Consider the following 25,041-nt stretch of genomic DNA (forward strand, 5'->3'; position numbering starts at 1 on the left):
TTGGATTTTTAAATTTATCTGCTTCCATCTTGGAGAATACCAGAAACCCTATCAAAAGTGCTGATATCACTAAAAGAAAAGTTCATTATGAGCAGAGAGTTCATTGATTTTTTGCATGAAATTTAGTATGTGTTGTGCATTGTAAAGCAATTTGTCCTAGAGGATTTGAAAATTGTTTCCCACATAGACAGTGACATAACTTTTTATTCAAAATGTAGCCTCATTCAAATGTAGCCTCATACAGACTGCTGGTTTTTTTTCTTCATACCAATCTTTTCTCACACATTTTGCAAATTTTTTTTTTTAAACAAGTAAAATAGGGAGTTGTATCTTTTTTTCCTTTTCTTAGTGAGTTCTGAAATGAGGATAAATCAAAACATGTCGGGTAAAAATAGAAATCTTCATTGCGTGAATGTTTGAGGTATCAAATCTAGTTAGGACACCTTTGGTAAATACTGTGTATGAATGTTCTTCTGTTAGTAATTTGGTGATCAATTTGGGAATTACTGGTTTTACAATATTAGACTCTTCACAGGGTTTAAAAGCGGGTGATCATGTATGTTGTTTAGCATTTGAGTCCTAGAAAATATCGTGTTGAATAAATGAAGGCAGTTTTTTCTTTAAAAAGCCTTATGTTGCTATGTCACGTTAATATCAAGGTTGACTATGAATGTTTAGTAAATAGTGTGAAGTAAAAATTAGTTCCTGTAAGAAGCTGCCAATATGCAAATTTTCTGATTAGTTAATTTTGAATATAACTGGAGACTGCGGTGACTGCAGTGAAAACCATGATACTCTTATGTGTACATTTCCATTAGAACTCTTTGATACAACTGCAACTAGAGACATCCTTATTTCAGTTGATGCATAATGGAAGTTGATAGCACTCGTGTGGAATTTAAAAGCAGTGAATGTGTTCTCTAGAAATGTGGCTAAGGGCGTGGGTTGTCTGCATCTGCTTAAATACTTTTGAGAAGCTTCATGGACTTCTGGAACTTGCATGTTGTTTAAGTAGCTGAGGAGACATCTGAAAAACAATAGGCTAGAACAGTAATGAGTAGGCCACTTGTCAGTTTAGGGAAAAATCTGCAGCTTTTTCTTACAAACATACGCTATCTTGTATATAATTCATTTAAACCAGATTACTTTGTTAAAGCCAATAGTTGCTTTATAATAAAAAAGTACTTCTATATGTTATCCTCTGTAATCAAGATTTAGAAATTCTAACACCCTCATGAGCTTGGAAAACTATCTTCTTTAGAACTTCTAGGTTTTAAGTTAGTTCAGTATTTCAGGTTTGATCTTAGTTTTTAGTCTTAATACGTAAATTTTGCTTATTGGAGTTCTGCGTATTTTCATAGTAAGGAATAAAAGAAGATTTGTAATTTCTGTCCTATTTTAAAGCTCCTGATTGAAGTCGTGGGGTTTTGATTACTGTTTTAGTCTGCAAAACCGCCTTTAATAAACTGTGCACAGTACACTGCTGAGAGATTATTAAATTGAGATTATTATTAAATTGAATCTTTTGGAAACGAAGATCAAAAATCCAGCATGTTCTGCAGAGGTCAATCTAATGTTATTCTCCTATACCAAACAGAGGCATAACTGGAGTGTGACACTTGGTAGTAGGATAATTAGTGTAGTTTTCACTGGAACAAAACTGTAATCATCAATTACATTTCAGTGAAACTATAAGAATACACTTTTAGTGAAAGGATTATATGTAAATGCAATGTAAAGATGGTAACGGTTGCTGTTCTGCAACTTACAAATTAGGAGGATAATCTTTAGTGAATTACCTCTTATGACACAGTGACACACTTTCAGGGTTGTTTGTGAAAAGTAGTTGTTGAAATACTATTTGGTCTAGGCTTAAGTTCTGCAGGTACAGCTGCTTTAGTATTGCTTGGTAATGCTTCTGCAGCACATGGATGTTTGTGTGTCTGCTGCAAAGGAGAAATCAATTAGGAAATGTTCTCAGCCTATGGCACTGTGATAGTATAGAGGTCTTCGTGACTTCGCACAGAAGTCGTGCATCATGACCAAACTTAATTAAGAAGTAATAGAGCCTTAAATGGCATCACTGATTTGTTATTTAATTTGTCTTTTAATGAATGTATTTGATAACATTACCACTTTGGTAAGCATTACTTATGTGTGCTTTTGGGAGTATGTTTCATTGTTTTTGCAGCATCTGGCTATTTACGCTTCATTCTCAGGGGTTTCTAATGGACAATCCTTGTTTTATTAGAATTGTAGAATTAAAGATCTTAATGGTGCGATAATCCAAAATAGGCATGAATGGTATTTCTAAAGAAGTGGTTTGTATCTTCACAGGGCCATAAAATTAGGCTAAATACTTGGACCTTCTCTGGGGTAGTTTGGCTTTGGTCAGTACTTCTGGCTTTGACAGCCTGTTTTAAGCTTCTAAGGGACAAAATATAATACCTGAATATAGACAGCGGAAAGATGATCTTTCAGGCATGTAGTTTTGAGGAATCTTTCTTACAGCTCCTATTAGTGGTTCAATTCTTCACCGTTAAAGCAGCGTAGTTTTTCAAGTGTGGGGTTATTGATTATTTGTGCTGTGATGCATGTTTTGCCTCTTGGATGTTGGTTGGTGCTACTCCAGGCAGTCGCATGCCCAGGTTTTTAGAAGGAGTTATCCCTGTTCTGTCTTTTCCAAGGTGTTCTGAAGCTGTTACACTTCATGGGAGTGTGCTTGTGCCAGTGCTGCTGTTCCTAGGCCTCCAAGGCATGGAATAATTGGGGTGGTTGCCCAGCCTTGCTGCATTGCTCACTACGTTGCAGGCTTGTGGTGCCACTGTCCTGCATTACAGGGTGATTCTGGTTGGGCTTATAGAGGAGCGATATAACGAGAGTGAATTGATGTGTTGATAATGAGCTTTGAGAGCACAGTAAATAATTAATAGTACTGACTTTAAAAAAAATGTTTTATGTTGACACTGGCACAAATTCAGTTTAATCAGACTTATGCTTTAATTGCTTACTAGTCAAGCCCACAAAACAGTCATGTGTTTTGTTTCATCCTCTAAAAATAAATTTAACATCTTGACTATTTTGCTGTTCTTTGGGGCTCAATAATAGGGGGAGTTAATACTATTCAAGCCTTCTTGGCAATTGCAAATGCAACTGGAGAAGTTCATTTTATGTGCAAAATCAATACTGCGAGGACCTTCTTTCTGTGTTGTCTGACCCATTCGACGGTAAAAAAATTCCTTTGTGTCATTAATGATTATTAAACTGTAGAAATCGTAGAATCACAGAATCACATTTTCTGTAGCTCATGTAAGTTGTAATATTAGCTCTACGATTGTTTTATAACTTAAAGCAAACTTTTATCAATTCAAATTACATTATATTTTATTCATAAGTGTTTCACAGTGTTTACACTTATGCACAAGCGTTTCTGCAGTAATGCTGTGCTGCGTTTTGGTAATTTCAGTTACAGCCATGTAGTGAACTTAGGTTGTGAAATTCTTGTTGGTTATTAGATCTCCTTTTTTGATTATAATAGTTTCAATTTTTGATTGCTTGAAATCAGGAGATTTGGGTTAGTGTGGTGGTTCAGACCCATATCAGAGCTGTGTTCTACTCGGTACCACACAAATGAGGATCGCTTCGGAGAAATCTGAAATGGGACAAATGGGGGAAAGAGAGAAGATGCTGCCGGATCATTGGCTAGGACTTGCTTTTAGGAGCAGTGTCCTCAAATAACTGAGCCAACAGTGTGCCCAGGTGGCCAAGAAGGCCAACGGTATCCTGTCCTGTATCAAAAACAGCGTGGTCAGCAGGACAAGGGCAGTGATCCTTCCCCTGTACTCTGCATTGGTGAGGCCACACCTGGAGTATTGTGTTCAGTTCTGGGCCCCTCAGTTTAGGAAAGACATTGAAGTGCTGGAGCGGGTCCAGAGAAGAGCAACACGACTGGTGAAGGGACTTGAACATAAGACCTATGAGGAGAGGCTGAGGGAGCTGGGGTTGTTTAGTCTGGAGAAGAGGAGGCTTAGAGGTGACCTCATCACTCTCTATAACTACCTGAAGGGAAGTTATAGCCAGGTGGGGATTGGTCTCTTCTCCCAGGCAGTTAGCAATAGGACAAGGGGGCATGGGCTTAAACTCTACCAGGGGAAATTTATGCTGGATATTAGAAAGAAATTCTTTACAGAGAGAGTGGTCAGGCATTGGAATGGCTGCCCATGGAGGTGGTGGACTCGCCGTCCCTGAAGGTTTTTAAACTGAGATTGGACATGGCACTTAGGGCCATGATCTAGTAAACGGACTAGAGTTGGACCAAGGGTTGGACTCGATGATCTCTGAGGTCTTTTCCAACCCAGTCGATTCTGTGATTCTGTGATTCTGTGAGAAGATGACTTAATATGACGCTAGCAGTCGTCTGACTTGTTTGAACCGGAGTTTGCGTTGGGCAGCAGTCAACTTCCACGGTTCTCGCCCTGTGTGGTCAACTGCAGCGGCTGTAGGGGTGGACAGTGGCTCCTACCTGCCGAAAGTGTTGCAGTGTTCACTGTGAGCTTCCCTGTGATGTCCACTCCCCAGAAATTATGTAATTTCTGAGGATGCATTTAGTGTTTTTTAACTACTCTTGTACGGGAACAGATTTCAGGGCACCCGTGAGGGCCCCACGCTGGAGCAGGTGGAGAGTTCCTGAGGGAACTGCAGCCTGTGGAGAGCCCACACTGAAGCAGTGTTTTTTTTCCTGAAGTTCTGCAGCCCATGGGGAGAGACTGTGCCAGAGCAGGGGAAATACATGGGTGGGTAGGACTGGCCATAACTGCCCCTGCCCTCTGCTCCCTGCGCTGTGCAGGGGAGAAGTGGAGGAGTCTGGAGTTGAAGGAGTAAAGTTCTGCTTGGGAGAGAGGGAAGGAAAGGCCTCATTTTGGTGTTTTTCTCTGTTTCTCACTGCCTGAGTCTATTTTAATTGACAGTAAGTTGCATCAGTTTTCCCCAAGTCGAGTCTGTTTTGCCTGCAGTGGTAACTGGTAAACAGTCTCCTTGTCTCTATCACAACCCATGAGCCTTCTCATCCTATTTCCCTGTGCTGTTGGGCAGGGGGAGTGGGTGAGCAGCTGGGCAGGAGTTTGTCCCTTAGGTTGTGGTGGTTTAACCTTGGCTATTCTTTGAATTTTTGGCCTTTATTGTAGATTTGAAGAGCTTATTTTACAAAGACTTGTAATTGTGGTTGATAGCGTAACTGAACTTTCCATTCATCATCTAATGGTGTTTTTTCAGTAGATTTGTCATGCTTGTATTTAAGTCCAGCCCCTTTTTCCCCCATCTTGAGCATAGCAATCGAGGTAATAACTTATCTGGTCTTTGTATTATATCTTTACTGCAAAAAGTTGCTTTTGTGGAAATACTTTGTTAGAACATCATATTGGATCTGCCTACAAATAACAATAGTAACTGAAAATAACACAAACTGGTACCATAAGAAATCAAGATTCCAATGTTAATATGTATAATTATGATAGCATGTGTTTCTTCTTAATTTAATTCCTACACTTTTTTACTTTGCAGTGTGATCTTGCATAAACTGATAAAGTGTCTACAAATCAAATTGTTGGGGTTTGAGGACTTAGCACAAAAGGAAGACCTCACTGGTGTTTTCTAACTTTTATGTATTTTTTTGTTTATTCCTTTCCCTATTTTGGATGTAATCTTCAAAATTGTTAGAAATGTGGATTAAGTTGCTTCTAGCTTTACTAATATTGGTAATGATTTCTCTTTTAAAATTAAATGTTAGTCAAATATGCTATTTTGGTTGATTTATGTTATATATTCAGAGAGCTTGCTAATTTGGGAAATGTATCAGTATACATGGCACCACCTGCAAAGCATTTTCTTCCTAGAACACCTGCTTTTTCAAGCAGTGAGGCAGAAGGCTTTATGTAGTGGCATTAATGTTGAGAAACTATGATTGATGATGGTCTTGTCACTTGAAATTCATTTCAGGTGCTGTGTTCCCAGTGTTAACTTAAAGTAATTCACTGTAACATAAATGGATGATTTTTGTAATATGCGCATACAAGGTTAGTAAGGTAATAACTTTGGCAGTGCAGGGTAAAACATGATTACGGTGACTTTGTCCTTTGAGTATCTCAGATGAAACTTTTCTGTGAGAGTTTTGCAGGGAAGCAGCTGGTCTTCATTGCTGAGTAGTTAGATTGTAAGGTCATTGTCCAAGGCACCCGTCTGCTGAGTAAAATGGTGCTATTTTAAGTGGGAGAAGTGAAATCGAGTGAAGTGATTTTGAGTCTGTGTTTGCGTGTCAGAGAGGGCTCAAGCCTGTATGGGGAATGGTTACCTGCAAGACAAGGACACCCACTGGACTCTTTGTGGACCTTCTTTTTGCCATGACCCCTTAATTGTCCCATTGTTGGCTATTAGCATCTCTTGTGAGGGGCTTTGGGGGGCTCCCTCCCCAGTTTCTTCATTACACTTTAAAGTGCCTGCCTTGCATTTGCTTTCCAAAGTGATTCCTTTCTTGCTCTGCTCCATTTCTAAAAGCTGTTTTGGAAGTAAAGGGGAGAGGAACTTGAAAACTCTGCAGTGTAGTCCTAAAAATCACAAACAGTGCAAGAGTAAAGGCACCTGCATTCACCATGATGATTTTTCATTATCTGTATTTTTCATTGTCTGTAACCCTTGCTTCTCGTGATCCTTGGTTAGATGTTAAATTATGGCAAGCATGTTGCACACTTTTATAAATCTGCTCTACAGATATAAAAAAAATTGCACCTTTTTTGTAAATCAATATTTTATAGCACACCATATACAGATACTCATAGGACTTACTGTTGTGAGTAGCCACAATGAAATCAGTAGCAATGGGTACAGCAGTGAGTGTCAGATTAAGCATTCAAGGAAGAACTGGAGTCATGCAAATTATTTTTAGACCTAAATTAAGCTATAATATCTTAAGTTATGATTACAGTTTGAATTAACAATTTGGATTAACAGCAAAAAAGGCTGTGAAAAATATGGAATGTAGAAGGATGGGAAGAGGATATGTTTGAAATATTTAATGCAAATTTATGGAGCAGACAAAAAGAAGTAGGTTGAATCACTAAAAATTATGATGACTACCTTTCCAATTACATGATTTTTTAAAATATATGTCTCTGTGAAATACAGAGAGTGGCTATCTCCTCAGTAAAGTATGCTAAGCCAGTGAATGTACACCATGTATGTGATGTTAACATGATTTTGCCATTCCTACAAATGATAAAGATTGGCTGACTATTGGGGAAGAACTGAATCTTAAATCCTTTTTTCAATCAGAACGAAAAATGGGAAACAACTGTCAGTAGCTCAAAGTCAGATATGAAATACATTGAACTACTGATAGTCATATAAGGTGACACTTGGTTAATTAATGTATAGAATCTTTATAGAGGTTGGAGTACTTTCTTAAGCAGGAAGTGTAAGAATAAAGTATGTACAAGTCTCATCTCAGAAATGCTTTTGTCAAGACATGTTTAAGAGAAATCCTGCCGTAAGTCTAGTTAAAAAACGTTACTAATTTTAGTGATCACATAACTCAAGTGTTTTGAACTCTTAAGAAAAACTGCAGCAATATGCTTTTTAACTTATTGAGTATTTGTTTTGAAACTGGTTTAAATACAGATGAAGTGAGTATTTTTAGAGATGGTGGTCACTGTCAGTGTTGCTGCAGCTGATTTCTGGGTGGCCTCATTGTATGACTTTACTGCAGTTTCTCAAAGGGAAGTTCATCTGTTAATGTGTTTCTTCTGCATTTAATTGCTAATCTGCATATTTATACTAGAGAGGAAGTGAACTTTTTTTTTTTTTTGGTAGTAAATGAAGACTGTCATATTTTTTTTTTTCCTGGTAATAAGAAGGCAGGGTATGTTTCAGAGGCAGTATAGTTGAACAGAATTTTTATAATAAGAACACACACGTGTCTTATGAATGTCACTGAAATCACTGCAGTGTTGTCTTCCTGAAATACTAGAAGTGTGATTTAATTAGGGCTAGGGTGGTTAAACCTGGCTCTGGTAGTATTGTGGCACACCCTGCCTGGCCCGCTTCCTTTCCCAAATGCGGTTTCTTTGACGGCCCTGGGTTGTGAAGAAGCAGATCCATATTTGAAGGATGACTTGTCTCCAGGAGAGCGTCGGATGCCTCTGCATTGCCTGTGCTCCTGCTGCAGCATTGCTTGCTGTCCTCCTGCTGCCCCGCAGCTCACCTGCCTGAGGAGGGCACTGCTTTATCCCTGAATACCTGGACTGCAGGGATCCATTTTTTAAGTTGGTTAATCAGTGTCATGCTCAGCTGATGTTTTTAGCTGTTTCCTTGTTAAGTTTCTTGTGGCTACCTGATACGGATTTTGAAAGTCTTTTCTTTGGTTGGCTGTTTTATTGTTTTTGGTTTTGTTTTTTTTTAACTTACAGCTGGATTATCTGTGGTTATTTTATAGTTCGCCTCTGTTATTTTTTTCTAGATTTCCAAATTAGTGACCTGCAAGGAAGTACTGACCCACTGATACAAGCCACATCTCACTAGGGAGCAGAATTTCTAGTTAATTTTCCATTACTTATTGAGGAGTCTAACCTTGCATTGCTGCGAGAGGTATTCTGTGTTGTATATTCACATCCAGTTATCTCATGTGATCTTTTCAGCTTTAAGAAGGGTATAAATCAAAAGCTGGGTGTGCAACGTTACTGTGTTAGCTTCCTTAAGAGAGGCCTCCGTGCTGCTGTGTTCCACGTTTACAGGTCTACCTTGATCTGTCAGTGTTTCAAGCCTGCTTGAACTTCTAAGCGCTCGAGTCCTGGGAGATGGCAGTAACTTCGTGTGGAGCACTTTCACATTGCTATGAACAGAAAATTTTTTATCTGAAGTGGCTTTCTTTTCTCTTGGGGTATGTGAGGAGGTGGTCTAGGAGCAATAACCGCTTAAATTAGTAGCTATATATCTGTATGGCCTTACCTGGGCAGGTTCTTGTTATTCCTCGGATCCTTTATTACTGTGAAACAGAAAACCAAGAGAGGTATTTTCTGTGGATTCTGAATGGGTTATGTGCTTTTGATAGTGTGTCAATTGTAAGCATATACACAAATGTTTTTATAACCTCATCTGTCGGTTGATGCCTCATCTGTCTGAGGGAAGAGGCACAGAAGTACTGTGATGTAAATGTTTTGTAGTAGAAATGGATTTTGAAAGTCAGTGACGGATTTATTCTACATCCAAGGTCACAGGACAGTTCTCCAGGCATAAGTGAAATTTTGTAAAAGCTTGTGTGTGCTTTTTGGATTTTGAAAGGACACTGAATTAGCTGTTCAGTATCTGAGCTGTAGAAAGGCAGAAACTAAGATGAAGTACCGGGGAAAAACAGACCAATGAAGATACACAGTTTCAATTTATATGTAGCTTGTGAGAGATATTTTTAGCTATAAATTTATTTTCTGTATTTATGTAAACAAATCCCTTTTATGTAAATACTGGTATTTTTCTGTTTGGAAGGATTTATGTTTAATTTAAATTATTTGTAGTCTTGAACAAATATCAGAAAGCAAAGGTTTTTTATTATCATCTGTCATGAGTTAAGCAAAATGACATGGTTTATTAATGACTACAGCCTTTGTTTATATATGTACATATGAAAGAAACTGATTAAATTTGGGTGTCGTGCTTAGAGCTTCTGAAGTAATAGAAAACCTCAGTAGTTTTCCTTCTTTTCCTAGTTGTGCTTCCAAAATGAGGTAGAGGCTGTTCTGTTACCAGCTTTGTTAGTGCCAAAGGCTTTGCTTTTCTTTTTACTCCATCCTTTTGATGTATGGACAAGAAAAATAAATGAAAAAATGTGCAAATACCAACATCCCCGCCCCTCTTTCCCCGTTTAAAACTGAACTATGAATCAGAAGCAGCATTTTGGAATGCTGCATCAAAATGTTGAATGGCTTCTTTAAAAAGTAGGGTGAATCCCACCAGTTGTCAGTGAATGACTAAAAATACTAATTGGTTCTTATTCCAAATTACAAGCTTTTAATGTATTTTTGGAGGACTTGAGTCTCCCGGGCACGACTGGAGAACTCTAGCTGCTTAACGCCCTTCGGTGACAGAAAGAAAATACCTGTTTCTCAATAGGCTGATGATATATCACATTGCATGAACAAATAAGTAAAAGAAATTTAACAGAGGATGTAGGTTATGAATTAGTTTAGACTACGTTTAAATTTAAAATCAGTCTCTCGTCTGTCACATTAAAACATCTAACAAGGCAAGATGCTATTTTGTAAGTGGAATTTCAAAGGCAAATTACACTGTTTCTTTTGAAACATGCTTCTAGACTTTCCTCTAGGTTGTTTTTACTAAACATATGAATATCTTGGGTTAATCTGCTTTTAAATTTGGTATGTTCTCTGCTGCTCCTGTATGAGAAATGAGGGGCATTGGAGAGGAGATGTTTTGATGCTGGCAGCTACTGTCTCCTTCCACTGTTCAGCCCTTCATCGCTCATAGTACAACTTGCCAATTTTAGAATAACCAGTTTTGAATAGTAAGTCCAGTTGGAGTTTTGATCTGAAGCTATTTTGGAGGAATTAAGAGGATAGTGCTGTGGATCACCTGATGATGTGCATTTGCCTCAATGTAGGCATGGGAGTAACTCCTGATTTTTTTCAGTGGAAAACTTTTTTTCAATATATTTCAATATATCTTTCTTATGGGGTAGGATAATGCTGGTAGAGCCTGCAATGAAAGCAGAGAGATGATCAAAGAAACAATAAGAGAGGCAATAATAAAAAAATGCTTCTAAGCTGCATGCTTTTGAAACCAGCACTGTTACATTGTGACTGTGGGGAATTTATTGTGGTTCAAATATATAGTGGTAATTCTTGTGGAGTGCAGCTTGCTCTTTAAAGAGCTGGATCGTTTCATGAGCGGATGTGGGGATACCTCAGTTCAACTGATACGAAGAAGAATACATCAGACAATGCATGAGGGATTAAAAAAGTAGCTGCGAAGTGGGGGGGCACGCAAGCTCCCGCTGTCCTGCACAGGGGGCTCTGCCAGCACCGCAGGCATGTCTGTGCAGAACCTGCATGAGGGTCATTGTGAGCACTTCTTTTGGGTGGAAGCCTTTCCTGTTCCTCAGGCATGAATACTATTATGAGTAGCAGAAGGATATGAGATACTTGCAAAAAAATAAATCCATTTTCTCTTATCTTTTTTCATAACCTTCTTTGCCTTTGTGACAGTGTCTAGAAGCCATAGAGAAACCTCCTGGGAAGAGGTTTTTGCTTGTGTGTATGTGTGCTGTGTGTAGTGGGGGATGTGTGTGTGTTTTGGTTGGTTGGTTGGTTTTTTTTTTTTTTGTTTGTTTGTTTTTTTTTAGGTATTGTTCACCTTAGAAATTTTCTACTTTGTATAGCAGGTGGTAACATGCTGTCATCTAGGAAGTTATTGCTCCAACTTTTTTTCTTACATTTTCTTGTGAATGTTGAGTAGCACTATTGAAATACAAGTCATAGTCACCAAGTACTTCCCTCACATGTTCCTTCAGCTACTTAAATGGCATATAGAAACAAAAGCAGCCACAATGGGATTGAGTATCTGAGTTTGATGAGGTGATGTACATTTATGTCATCATGTTTCTTAAACTTTTACTATAAGCATTACAGTTTGGATTCAGTGTAGTTCACAGCTAAGCAAGCAGTAGGCTCAATGTGAGCCAGCGAAGCACCCTGGCAGCAGAGGTCAGCGGTATCTTGGGTTGTATCAATACAAGTACAGTAGGTAAAAGGAAGGAATCACCATTTACTTGACACTCGTTAGACTACATCTAGAATACTATGTCCAGTTTGGAGGCTTCTGGTACAAGACAGACATTGATAAACTGGGGAAATTTTAGCAGAATTCTACCCCCTATGTTTTCTCTCAGTCTTTACTGGCGAAGTCAAGCCTACTCTTTACCAGATCTTCAAGTTTTTTTTCCAGAAGAGCTGTTCCTCAAGGAGTTGGCCACCACCATCAATGCAAAGTTTTGTTTTGTCATGGGTAGAGGACTTTTCAGTTGTGCTTGGTGAATTTCACAAGGTTCTTGTTAGCTCCTTCCTTCAGCCTGTTTAGATTCCCCTGAATGGCAGCACTGCTCTTCAGTGCATTGACTGCCTTCTCTGAACTGGTGTTTATAAACCTCAAGTTTCATCTCCTCTAGGTAATCGGTAAAGTTATTAAACAGCATTGCTCTCAGGATAGGCACTTGAGGAACTCCACTTGTAACTGGCCTCCAGGTAGTGTACAAAACATTAACCACTACACTTTGGGCCTGATGACTATTTTATATTGAGAGCTGCTGGTTTGTTTTGATCTTGGTAAGAAAGGCAGTCAGAAGCAGTTAAGTGTTGCTTAAAATGCCAATATGATAAAGAGAGGATAATCTTATTCCCTTCAGGTTGTGGGAATTCAAGACTTGTGGGGCACCAAATGAGCCACGAACCAGGGCACAGATGCTGTCTGTGAAAGGTTACCCCATTTTGGCCTTCTGAGTTCTTACAAGGTTTTATGTTCATCGTCTCTACGTGTTCACATGAATATTTGTTGCTGTACTTTTAAACAGAGACAAGGGCATGCAGGTGGTGCACTTGTGGGCTGGAATTGCCCACAGGCTGCTTCATTAGAATGAGGCACCTAGGTTTGTCCTGCAGCCAATGGATATGTGTGACACAACATCAGAAGACCGGTTTATACACACAGTATAGCACAGCCCAGGCCTGTGCCTACTCATGTTCACTGTTAAAGGGAGTCCCTAACTCCTTGATGTACCGTGATCTTCTCTTCAGGATCACTATAGTGATGCAAACAGCTTTTCACCCATCTAGTAGGTGACTGGACTATAAAGTTGCAGCTTAGATACAAGGATATTGTAGAATGCTGTATCAAGTCTTGTTAAAGCCAAGGCAGATGACTTCCACTGCTCTTTAGTCACAGATCTACTCATTTTGTTTCTGAAGGCAGCCAGGTTGGTTAAAAGTAAAATAATAATAAAAAATAATTTACCCTGGGTAGATCAAGCTGGCTATCCCTGATGACCTTTTCCATTGTGTGCTCAGAAGTGCATTCCAAGAAGACCTGCCCTTTGACTTCCCCAGGGTCTGGAGTGAGGCCAACTGGCCTGTTGTTCTCCAGTCATCCATATTGCTTTATCAGAAGGTGGGTGCAAGACTTGCCTTGTAGTCATCAGGAGCGTGTCCTGATTGCAGTGGTCTTTCAGCAATGATGGAGAGCAGGCTTATAATGTCAGCTTACTTGGCACCCTCAGGTACATCCCATCAGGTTCCATGGACTTGCATAAGAGGAGGTTTCTTGCTAGATCCATTACTCAATCCTTTCTGACTACTTGGTAGTTCTTTGCTTACTTGAATAATCTCTGCAAGGCATAAATGCCTGAAAAACTTTGTCAATAAAGATGGACAGAAAATGTGGAGGGTAAAATTGCCCACTAACTTGCATTTATATTAAATGATTGTCTCTAATTTGTAGTAGTACTCTGTGAAGCTAAAATACTTAAGATCTATTTTATTTATATTTACTTTTGGAAATTTGAAAAGGGAATATGTAATATTGCTTTTTTGTTTACTGTGGCTTGGCACTTAGCAAATATAATTAAACTAAGCAGTTTTAGTATTACTTGGAATTGGTACAGCAATTTAATTTCATTGACTGCATGACTGGGTGGAGAAGTTCACTATTTGCAGGATACAAATTGCAAAGTATGGAAATTGCAAATTGAAGTAATTCTGTCAAGTTTTTAGTTAGCTTTTAAAATATTTTCTCATCCCAATACCCCCCCCTCTAACATAATTATTCAGCTTTTTGTAAGCAAGCTCTATGAAAGCATATTTTTCTATGTTGGGCTTGAATTCAAAAAAACTTTCACTGTCAGAAAAGCAGATACAAACCCAGACAAAATACTAAAAACTAAATGCCACGTAGCAGCCTTCTCTCCAGGTTGCTGCAGCTCCACGTCTTATATCATGCAGTCTAGTTTGATGTTTTGCCTGTTGTGTGTGGAGTTTGGAGCAACTTGATCATTTTCACATTTTATAAGCTGACTGTCTTTGCAAGCTACAGTGGCAGTTTTAGTTCTGGTCAGCACTAAGTTAATGTGGTGAGATTTGGGAGAAAATTCTGGCTTGCCATTGCATCTAGTCTTGCTTAAAATCAAGTTGCTAATGCATTTTTTTTATGATTCTTGCCTGATCCATGATGCTTACAATGTTCGTGTCCAAATGCTTGACTGGGCTGAGGTTGTAGCTGCACCTTGTGGGATGGGCCGTTAGAGGCACCACACGAATGCTGAGTGAGGTGGGACAGGGTAATGGGGCCCTGAGATGCAGCCTTTCTGTGCAGCTATGGTCTTCCTTTAAGGAGATGAAGTTGAGGAACTGAGGTCTTAATTCTAAAGAAAAAATGTGTTGTATTCAGTCTACTGTGGAACGCATGTAAATGAGGTTGATTTTATTCTCTTGGTATACACCAAATGCAAATAAGCATTTCACTAAATGTCATTAATTTTTTAGCTCTGTGATTAATCTCCCTGTATCTGTCAGCATGAACTCATAAGAAAAAGTTAAGAAATGATCAACATTTAAAAATTATGATTATGTCTTAACAGTAGCCTCATAAATCTGCTTGCTTATGTGTGGTGGGCTGACTCTGGCTGGACACCAGGTGCCCACCAAAGCTGCTCTATCATTCCCCTCCTCAGCTGGACGAGGGAGAGAACATATAATGAAAGGCTCATGGGTCAAGAAAAGGACAGGGAGAGATCATTCACCAATTAGCATCACAGACAAAACAGACTCCATTTGGGGAAATTAGTTTAACTTATTACAAATCAAATCAGAGTAGGATAATGAGAAACAAAACAATCTTAAAACACCTTCCCCCCACCCCTTCCTTCTTTCCCAAGCTCAACTTCTGTATTCTCTATCTTCTCCCCTCCGGTGGGAGGTGATACCACCATCGCTGATGGGCTTGGCCTTGCCCAGCAGTGGGTCCGTCTTGGAGCCGGCTGGCACTGGCTCTGTGGGACATGCAGGAAGCTTTGGGCAGCCTCTCAGGGAAGGCAGCCCTGTAGCCACACTCGATACCAGACCCTTGCATCCCAAACACAATACACTTGAGTAACAAAGTACATCAGTTTGGTATTTGTTTTTCTGCTTTTGCAGTTGTTTGCTCTTGTGGCAAGATAAAGCAATAAAAATACCCTTGAAAAATATTTGACACGTTTTCTCACATAAATTGTCTGTAAGCATCACTTTTTCTATAGCTCAGTTTTGCTTTCTTTACTCCTATAACAAAGTTTTCTCCTGCAGTTTGCAACAGTGTTTCACAAAGTAATAAAAGTAATACGAGAAGCAGTACTCATTTGGCAATAGAGATCTGACTTAAAATCCTACCCATAAGATGTTAGTGATGCTTCAATGATCGACGTTGTCTGTCCTGTGTTTTTCAGTTAGCTACTTGCGTTTATAAGCCTTGTTTGTGAAATCAGAGTCAGAAAAGCCGTGTACTGCATATACTTGTGTACGGCATTGAATTGAAAGTATGGTTTAATCAATTCTGTTGTCAGTGTGAAGGAGACAGATTCATTTAGTGTTCGAATGGTACTTGCCTCACCAATGGACAAGGTGACTGGTGACAATAGTTTCAATTTGTTTGCTTATTATACCTTTTCAAGTTACCTATCAGTCCTGAGTACTTTTCTCAGAAAGGTGAGGGCTTTTACCTAATCTTTATATCAATTAAGTCAGGTATGCAGTCCATGTGTATGTTACCTTCTTCATGTGCAGTACTTCACAGGTGCAACTTTCAGCAAAGAACAACTGAAATGGCAACAGATGGCAGGGATAGAGCTGGAGTGCTTCTTTCTGAAAAGAAAAGGTATTGGGCCTTATGTGGCAGACCAACTACCTCTGATGATACAGAAGAGCTGCCCATCTTGAATAATACTACTTCCCTGGTAGTAAGCTTTTTGTACTTTGTGTTTATATATAGATTATTTCATTGAAGAATATAGAATATAGAGGTTGTGGAATCTCCCACCTTTGAGATACTCAAAAGCCAGCAGGACATGGTCCTAGACAAGCAGCTCTAGGTGGCCCTGCTTGAGCATGGATATTGGATCAGGTGACCTCTGCAGGGCGTCCCTTCCATCGCCTCCAGAAATGTCCCTTCCAACCTCAACAGTTCTGTGGTTTTGTGATTAGGTAGAAAAGTAGTAGGAAGAGGTGGCAGAGTTGGTCCCTTAGACTGAGGTAGTAAATCTGCCATTACTGTTGTAATTGATAACTTAATGGAGATTTTTACTTTCTCAGATTCTCTGTCATGGCTCTAGTTATTTGGGCAGTCTTTAGGACATGTGTATGAAGTACAGTATTTGCCACTTCACAGCATCTTTTTTTGTGTACAAGATGCCTCTTCTATACCAGATGTATTCATGAAAGACAACTTGGTGGGAAGGGCTTTTTTTCATGAGTATGCTCCATGTTCTACAATTCATTACAATAACATTGCATGCAAGACTGATTTAAACAAGCCAGGAGAAGCTATTATACACCACTTGTGCTTTCCTGATGTTAGTGTGTTGCTGTATACATGCTTTAAGATCCACACAACTTTGTCATGAAGCAGTCTCAGTTTGTGTCCTAATGCTTCAAGACATGTAATTGAGGCTTGGTGTCAATCTGGACTGAGCTGGGCTGTAATTTCTTACTACTGTGTTCACTCCTTTACCTAATTCATAAGTGGTCATATTTTTTACTGGTTCTGTCGAAAATAGTACTATTGTTATTGATTAACCTCAAGGAGTAAAACATAATGGTTGAATGTGGGAAGCAGTCTTACATTCCACAAATCCTTACACAAGCATATCTGGTTAATGGCTACTCAGCATGAAAAACTAGGACAAAAGACAGGACAAATAATAAATTAAATACTCAGATACACAAAATCTGGAGAATGAGAGATAATTAAGAAGATATCAGAGACCGAAGCTATCAGACTGTAGGTTGATGGATCATTAAAGGAGCAGCTCAAAGCCTTGAGGGAAACAAGGTTGTGTGTCTAATGGAAATGAGCAAACTTACTAATTATGGGATATTTGAGGGGACTTGTGGGATTGTGTAAAAGTTATTACAGATCATCTAGGAGAAGAGCCAAAGGCAGGAAAGGGGAACATAAGAAATCTGCTGATCGTTAGGCATGTGCCCAGTACTGTACCACTGCAGTGATAATTTAATAAGCAGATGTATTATATTAAACACTATTCCTAGTTATTTTCCTGGTTGAGGGTTCTCTCTGTTCTCTGTGTGGTGCAGAGGTCTGAGAGCTGGAGCCCACGTGTCTGGGGGCAGGATACTGGAGAGAGCAGATTTGGGAGTCAGTGGCTGGAGGGGCCCGTGTCAAAACCAACTTCCAGAAGGAGAGTCAGGACTTTGAGAGGCAGCCTCTGAGGAGAATGCAGTTTGTGGCCAAGCTACAGGAGGCTCACGTGCATGAGATCAACCACCATGTACGAACAGATCAGATCACTGGTATCATTTGTTTATGCACGTGCTGTTTGTGTGTGTATGGTGCTTGTTCTTGTGTTTGTGGTGTTCTTCTGGTGGCCCACGGTGCCTGTTCAGTGTGTGTGTGTGTGTGTATGAGGGTTGCTGGCTGCTGACTGGGCCAGGAAGGAGAACATCCCCGGGCCTTGAAGCCCACCAGGTTTGGCTTCGCTGGAGCAGATTGCTCTGTGCACTTCTGCAAGGCACCAAGCCACAGGCCTCAAAAGGGGGTCAAATGGAAGTCCCACTGCCATAGTTAAGATCTAAGGCAACAATATTATGTTTTATAATTAAGTAGGGTTTTTTTTGAAGGTTTGGTTCTCTGCTTTGTGAACTTGAGTCCTGGGGGAAGTGCTCTCATGTCAGAGTGTATTTTTATTCAGAAGTAAAATATTTGTAATAATTGCAAATGTAAATAATCCAGATTTGAAAAAAGAGAATAAAAATTGCATATTGCTGGAGTTGCTAGTGGTTTTCCTTAATGTGAATGTCCTTTTCTGTTTCAGAAAGAAAATATTTAAACACTAAGTCTTACTCATATTTGGGAAATGTCATTGCTGTTGCTGGCAATTGAGAGCTGAGATTAAGTGAAATATTTGAAAATGATGATAAGTAGGCTCAGATTAATGCTGGGTTTTAGCAGCATGAAATGTGAGCGCCTGTCATGTTTTTATCTCTATTCACTAGAGATAAGAATGTAATTGCTGGTACTTGAACATATGGGAAGCTGAGGCTTAAAACTCTTTCCAAGATAGGCAAGATTTGATTTTACTTCTTAAAAAACTCTCCACAATATTGAAAATATGCATAACTGAGCAAAAGTATTCCAAATACCTTTTTACTTTTAAAGATGGATAGTTTCTAAGTCTTGACAACAACAAAAATATTTCCAAGCGTTACCACATGTTGAGGGAGTAAGATTCTGAAATTCAAATGCCTTTGTTTGAGGTTTGAAAGTAAGAGGTTGGCATCACACAGATGTTTGTTTGTTACTAATGTTTGTTGTTACTAATGATCAAATATGGAATTCTTAAGGATTACTTAAATTTATTTGGACTTGTATAGTAACTTTCTCAAGGAAAAAAAAAGCCAATATATGAAGATTTGACAGCTCATTAAACAGAGGAAATGATTTGCAATAGGAACCTTTTTTTGCTTAGGCGTGAATGTCTTTGTTAGTGTTTAAAGACTGAATAAGAATATAGCCTTGGGCTGTGTTGACTGTAGTAAATAACCCTGGTCCCTAACAACAAGTACTTTTAAGATTTTTGTTAATTGTATTTCTCTGAAAGCAATCTAAGAGTAAAATTATCTCGTTTCCAAAAAATCACTTCATTTTGTCCTTAAAGCTCCTGAAAAGGGATTTAACAATCTTGTTAGAATTCGTTTAATTGCTAATCACTAGTAATTTTAAAAATTTCGCTACATTGCAAATGAAAATGTGGGCTTTTGAGAATGCTTAGAGATTGGAAGTTCTTGTTCATGTTCTGTGTTATGCATTGTGCATTTGATTATGAACAACTGAGATTCTTTTTGACCATCTTTGATAGTTGGGCAATTGAGATTAGAAGACTGGCAGAACTTGTCCGATCTCCTGTGCTATTTCACTGAATCACATCATGGCTGAGCTTGGAAGGGATCTCCAGAGATCATCTGGTCCAACCTCCCTGCTCAAGCAGGGTCACCTGCTGGTTGCCCAGGCTTAGGGCTTTAGTAATAAGGTTTGTCAAGATTAACAACTACATAAGACTTATCTCAAGATTATGATGGTCTACATTGTAGAACAATAGACGAAGCCTCATAGTGGTGATGAAGACTATGGAAAATGAGATTTTAATCAAGCAGGTTGTATGGGTATAGAGGTGCTTGTTCTCTTTGGACTGCATATTAGGGAAGTTTTTCTAGCGCCGTTATGGTTGTTCTCAAAGCAGTTTTGGAATGTAGCGTTAGTGATAATCTGAAGTTTGTGATGGAAAAAACCTACCATGGTTTCTGACAGTGACAGTGAGGGTGCTTAATGAAGCAATAATGAATCTTTCATGCTTTCTAGCTGGTTGCTTCTTGTGTAGTGTTGGTTAGTAACTTCTACCAAATTATGCAGAGATGGTGGTTTCTTAATTTCATTCCCTGGAATGAAGGGAAGAGGAGGGGGGAAAACTTCAAAATCATAATGTTAAAACCTTGGGGAAGTCGCTGCTGTCTGAGTGACCTTCTCCTCCTCCAATAACACGCCATTGATGCATGTTAATTATAGCAGCAATGTATAGTTGAACAGATTCCGGGGTACCTTGGAAGACTGGAATCAATATTTAGTCTGAGAACCTGGGAGAAAGACAGCAAAAACGAGAAGTGTCTGTTCATAAATAATGCCAGGAAAAGAAGCAAAATATCTGCATGCAGCTAAAGAACAGTAAGCAGTATTGAAGAGATGAAGAAATGTTTGTGTCAGAAGTTGATGGTGAAATAAAGTAAATTATCTCGTTTTCCAGGCTTGCTGTGAAGACAAGTCTTCCAGTACAATGTTTACTTAGTTTTAAAATTACTAGGTATCTGGAACTAGATACAAAAAAGACTAAGGACTAAATTAAAAGCTGAGAAAGCTATTGGTAAAGGTCAAGTCAGTGGTGAAACAGTTGATAAAAATCACTGAATAACCTTCACCATTATGTGAAACAGTATTATTTGACAGAAGATTTGGATTTTGCTGACAAGGTAGCTAAGTGGCTACTTCAATCTAGATATAATTGAAGCCTGAAAGACTCTATACAGTATTGTAAGAAAGATGCAATTAATAATCTTTTTTTTGGGGAAAAAAAATCTAATGAGCATCTTGGTAACTGTCAGCTTCAGCTATATGTTAGAATGCAAAGAAGTACAAGAGATGGGTTCATTTGCATACTTTGGCCCTGACATGGAGGTGAAATGAATATATCCACAAGTAATAATTATGCAAAAACCAGCAACAGTTTACTTGCTGATTAAACAAGGTTTAATTATTGAAAAATTTTGCTTTAAAGACTAAATATTAATCTTCAGTGCAGATGTTATTTATACCTCGATGTAAACGTGAAGACTAGACATTTCCAAATGGAAAAAAGGAATCAATTACTTTCAGAAGTAAATGCCTCAGGAAAACATTAATTATTATTCTGAATGCATTTGACAAATGCTGAGCTGAAATTAGTGGAGTTCAGTTTCTTCAAAGTTCTTAAAGTATTAGGTAAATATCTAGGACATGCAAGGAAGTTCTTCACAACTGTTATTTTTTTTTCCTTCTGCCATGGAAGATTTGTCCTTTGGCAGCTTGACTTAGCTGACTAAATAGAAATATACATTAATTTCATATCTATAATATATATAAAATCTATAATAGATATTTTGTAATACAATTTGTATGTATATAGAGCTTTAAAATTGTTAGATTTAGCAGTTAAGCAGCATTGATGGTAACTGTTGTGCTTGACCCCTTAGAGTCTAAAAAAAGAAAATTGCAGTGCTAAGACTGCAACTTGGGTTTCTTTGTTTAGGTAAGTCATGAATTAGCTGTTGCCTTTGACTTACTTTCCTAAAGACATAAGATTTGTGGTTTTGTGAAGGGGGGTGTGTGAGAGAGCAGCGGGGAGTTTTATTTAATTAGAAAACCAAAATGAATGAAAAACGCGCACAGAACCAACTTCAGCCTTGTATTGGTGTTTATAACAACCACTAGAGTTTCATGAGGGAAATATTTTCTCGTCCTTTGAAAATGTAACTGAGTTGTTACATTTGTACTAAGAGCCCAGTAATGCTAATCTGTGTTATTTCCTTTCTTCCATACATTTGGTAGTGCTGTATGAAAATAATCTAAATGCTTTATGTAATAATTTATGTTAGCCCAATGCAAAAAACATTTGGTAATGTTGAAAAACATTTATGCTTAAATAGTTTTGAAAAACATTCATAGAGATTGTGTACACTTAACATGGAATGAATAGATTGTTTGCTTTGTTTCTATTGAATTTATTTCAGTGTAAGTGCTGCTGAAATAACTTTTAATAGCTGAAAAACCTTGGCAAAAATTACTTATTAATTTCATACAACACCTTGCTGTGAAAGGTTAAAACCCAACTTTTTTTCAAAAGCAAATTGATCAGCGCTAAAATGTCAACTGTCTAGGTACAGCAGCACATGGGCATGCAAACACTGCGCTCTTATTTCAGGTTCCCCAGCTGCACAGCATTTGCATTGTGACATTTTCTTACAACATTAGCAAGATAGCTGATGTTTCAAAATCAATCAGAGTTCCTTTGGCATGAGGCAGCCTGCAACTAAGTTGGATGTCGAAGTCATTTTTCTGAAATGTAATTAAATTGAATTCTTGGGTTCTGGCAGTATCTGCATCTCATGACTTCCTAGTAGTGGCTGCAAAATCGTGCAGTTTTAAAGACCACACAAGATTATAATTCTGAAAGTCTTAAAAAAAGAAAAAGCAATATTAACACTTTCTTAGAAGTAAAAACTTTTCTAGACATATTTTAAATTTAAGGCAATTATTTTGGTGCGTGATGCATTAAAATGGGAGATAGAAAAATAGGCTTCCTTACTGAAGAGTTCATATTCTTTTAATACTGCTTTTTAGGGAGTTGCTAGCTAAAATTCAGGTTTTGTTGAAAAAAGAGTTGTTTTAAGGTTTTAGAATTCCTATTCATCAACAATGCTTCTAATCAGAGAGAAATGTATTAAGAAGCCTTTTTGTGACTATTGCTTTCCCCACAGGCTGTGTTCTGGAATAAAAGGCACATTGAAAGTAGTGTTCGTCTCTGAAGGTGATCAGATAGCATCGGGAAAAAGATTTTACGTGAGCAATTTATGTTTGAATTAGATGTCAGTATATAGTGGAGTCTCAGTTTTTAAGTAAAAGCTTGGGCTTGATTATATGCATTGAGAAACACTTGTAATTGGACTCAGGATAAGGGGAATTGGGATTTAAAGGTCTGTTATCTACTGTGGTCGTGCTGGGGATGTGCACGGTTCATGTTGATCCTAAACACTACAAATATGTAAAGAGTACTTTCATGTATGTAATGTATCTATAATAAAATGGTGAATGTTATGACACAGTCCTTAAGTAAAGAGAGCCAAGATGTTGCTACAGCATCATTTTTAACCTGTTCTGTATCTTAAAATGGGGGCGAGAGGGAAAGGAAAGCCTCCCAAATGCTTTTGTAGCATCTCCTGGATGTTGTTTTTCGTTTTGATCAGGCAGAAGAATTACTAATCTAGACAGTTTAGGGATAAGGAGAAAAATCCTGAATTAAGGTAAAAAAACTTTCAATGAAAATATCTTGCTGCCCTCTCCCGTTTTTCCGATAGCCCCGGTGAGGATGGAAAGCTGGGATCTCCTTCTGGCTCTCAGATATGTCACAGCTACTGTGCTCTGAAGGAAAAAAAAAGCTCATGTCTAGTTTTGGCTACACAAAAGCTGGTACTCTGTAAGAGTGCTTACATCTGGAAAATAACTTAAGACATTGTTGGCCAAACATCTTTGAATAAAGCTTGTCTGATATTAAGGAGTTAGTTGTCACAAGTGTAGTGTCTGGTCATGGTAAGTAGGTATTGCAAAATGTAGTCACTCTTTAAAAAAATTAAATAGAAAGATGTGTATAGGTAGTGTTGGATTACCAGACTATAGCAATTTCATTTCATTCACAAAAGATATTTTCTAATTGCTTACAGCTACTTTGGATGTATTACTGCTGCAGGTACTACAATGTTATATTTTACTTGTATCTTTGTTTCCATTTATCTTTTAGCTCATCTTCCCCCTGTGCTTCACTCCTGTGCAGGCTTGTACTCAACATTTAATGGCAACAAATAGACCATAGTCAGAGGTGTAACTAGGAAGACTGTTTCTAGTAGACATACAGCATAATAATTTTTAATCATTATCTAAGAATTGAATGGTTTGAGGAGTCATGCAGTTAGTATCATCTCTGTTTTCTGCCAAAGTTTATTTGTTAGATAAATAGATTTTAAATTCTTGAAAATAGGCTTGTTATTTAGTCTTTGATGGAGATGAATTGTTCATATCAGGAACTTTAACAGTAGGTTTGAAGAATTTCAGCAAAAGCTGTTGTTTGCGTGTGTACTGCAAGTGAAAGGAGTTTCCCCTTCATGTGTCTTGCTGGTCACCAGGTCACATTCTGCTTTAGCTCAAATCTGAGCCGAGTTTGTTTCTGACCGATCACAGAAACATCCCTGCAAAAAGTCACTGCTTTATTAAAACTTCCAACAGGGTGCAGTGTCAGCACCTTGCACAGTTAAAATTAGGGTAATCTTAATGTGACAGAAACACAGAGGCATAATGTTACCTGCAGAAGACTCCCATGAAGTCTGTATCCATATAACCACATTCCTCTCATTTTTATCTAGCTCATGTAATAATTTTCTACTCACTTGTTAAACTGATTAAGCTATGGTATAATTGCTATTGTCTACAGAAACAAAGCTTTCAAGTTTGTTAGCATCAAGGTTTCCACTTTATTTCTTTTGGTTTGCACATCTGTTGGGGAAAATCTGTTAAAGGTGTAAGTTACTGGTATGTTTAAACCTGCTGGATAGTAGTAGGTGTGTTGTTTTGGTTTTTAATGCCCTTTACAAGCCATTTTGAAATAGCCCACACATTTAATATCTTTTTCCCTGACTGCTCCAACATCAGTTGAAAAATCTTATTTGTATAACCATGGCAATAAGTTTGCAATATTGCAGTTCATACTAATCAAAATCAATTCTAGCAAACAATCTAAACTTTTGTGCCTTTGTTTTCCTTTTAGACAACGCACCAGGGCACTAACCCTTTGAGCTAATAGCTAATGCTTTTCTGAGCCATCACATGCGTATTGAGTCCTTTTCAGACTGACAGAATTATCTAAATAAATGTTTCAGGGCAAGAGTGAATAGGAAACTTTTTTGGGGGGGTTAAGAGGAGCAAACAAAAAGCAAAGGTCACAATTAAGACACTTTAACAAGAAGGGCACATGCTGTGAAGTGGCATACTAGAAAACAATGAAACAGAAAACCTGTAAGTTATAGTTTATTCCTTAGGCAGCAATGAGAAAGCGAAATAGATTTTCTCTTTAAACTTTTGAACTGTAATAATTTAATGTCTGACCAAAGTTATTGGCCTTTTTTTTCCCCCTCCATTATTAAGGAAGCATTTTAGTGATGTGTTCACTCTGAAAATGGTTGAATTGTTGATGTTACACAATGTTTCTTTCCTCTCTTCATAAAAATATTACTTGAATCGCATGAAAGCAATCAAGTACAATCTAAAGCTTTCACTTGGTAGGCTGAAATTGAAGTTCTGACGTTCAAACTCATTTTGGTTTTCTTTGTGCTCTCTCCTTTCTTATTCTAACAACTGGGAAGCAGAAATGCAGGA

The 25,041-nt window shown here is 38.2% G+C and overlaps 1 protein-coding gene across 2 annotated transcripts in view; it reads left to right on the forward strand.

Moving 5' to 3' along the window:
• PRIM2 (DNA primase subunit 2) overlaps nucleotides 1-25,041 on the forward strand; it is a 98,685-nt gene that overhangs the window by 23,451 nt on the left and 50,193 nt on the right. The gene's annotated exons all lie outside the window — the stretch shown is intronic.

This window comes from Columba livia, chromosome 3 (assembly GCF_036013475.1).
Source record: "Columba livia isolate bColLiv1 breed racing homer chromosome 3, bColLiv1.pat.W.v2, whole genome shotgun sequence".
NCBI classification, from domain to species: domain Eukaryota; kingdom Metazoa; phylum Chordata; class Aves; order Columbiformes; family Columbidae; genus Columba; species Columba livia.